We start from the raw sequence: 1591 nt of genomic DNA, 5'->3' as shown, positions 1-1591 counted from the left end.
TTTTTTTTTTTTAATCATAACTTTATAAACCCAGTTTTAAGTTTTTTTTTGTGCTACACTGTTTCTTGTGTTCCATATCTTTCTCGTACTTGAATTTCATTTTTGTCTTCTTGGAGAGAACAATCTCTAGTAGTAATTCTTTCAAATGTGGCTTATGGATGAAAAGACTATTTTACTTTATATCCTCCAGAATTTATTGAGATGACAATATGAGGAGCTCAAACAACTCTACAGGAAAAAATCTAATCATCTGATTTAAAATGGGCAAAAGAACTGAATAGACATTTATCAAAAGAAGACATACAAATGGCAAACAGGTATATGAAAGATGCTCAACATCACTGATCATCAGAGTAATGCAAATCAAAACTACAATGAGGCCAGGTGCGATAGCTCACACCTGTAATCCCAGGACTATGGGAGGCCAAGGCAGGAGGATCACTTAAGCCCAGGAGTTCGAGACCAGCCTGGGCAACATGGGGAGACCCAGTCTCTACAAAAAATTAACAAATTGGCCAGGTGTAATGGCACATGCCTGTAGTCCCAGCTACTCTGGAGGCTGAAGTGGGAGAATCACTTGAGTCCAGGAGGTAAAGGCTGCAGTAAGCCTTGATTGAATTACTGCACTCCAGCCTGGGTAACACTGTAAGACCCTGTCTCAAAACAAAACAACACACTAAATGAGATATCATCTGTATAGTCCATTTTCACACTGCTGATAAAGACATACCCGAGACTGAGCAATTTACAAAAGAAAGAGGTTTAATGGACTCACGGTTCCACGTGACTGAGGAGGCCTCACAATCATGGGGGAAGATGAAAGGCACATCTTACACGGCCGCAGACAAGAGAAGAGAGCTTGTGCAGGGAAACGCCCCTTTTTAAAAATCATCAGATCTCATGAGACTTATTCACTATCACTAGAACAGCACAGGAAAGACCTGCCCCCCATGATTCAATTACCTCCACCTGGTCCCTCCCACAACACATGGGAATTCAAGATGAGATTTGGGTGGGGACCACAGCCAAACCATATCATCATCTCACCCCAGTTAAAGCAGCTCTTGGCTGGGCACAGTGGCTCATGCCTGTAATCTCAGCACTCTGGGAGGCCAAGGTAAGCAGGCATTCCAGACCAGCCTGGCGAACATAGTGAAACCCTGTCTTTACTAAAAATACAAAATTTAACTGGGCATGGTGGCAGGTGCCTGTAATCCCAGCTACTCTGGAGGCTGAGGTGGGAGAATTGCTTGAACCAAGAGGAGGTTCATAAAATAAAAATAAAAAATAAAAGGCTTGTGTTTGTATCACTGGGAAATTTTCTTTTATTGCTGCTTTGGTTATTTCTGCTCTTGTTTATTTCTTTCTTTCTGTAACTATCTAGATGAATCCTCCATGTCACAACTTCTCTTTGTCCTTTTGGCAGTTTTCTGGGAGAAACCCTCAGTTTGTTTATTTATTTTGAGATGGAGTTTCGCCCTTGTTGCCCAGGCTGGAGTGCAATGGTGTGATCTCAGCTCACCGAAACCTCTGCCTCCTGGGTTCAAGTGATTCTCCTGCCTCAGCCTCCTGAGTAGCTGGGATTACAGGC

This window comes from Colobus angolensis, unplaced genomic scaffold (assembly GCF_000951035.1).
Source record: "Colobus angolensis palliatus isolate OR3802 unplaced genomic scaffold, Cang.pa_1.0 Scaffold28, whole genome shotgun sequence".
Lineage (NCBI taxonomy): Eukaryota > Metazoa > Chordata > Mammalia > Primates > Cercopithecidae > Colobus > Colobus angolensis.
This window is presented reverse-complemented; position numbering follows the sequence as displayed.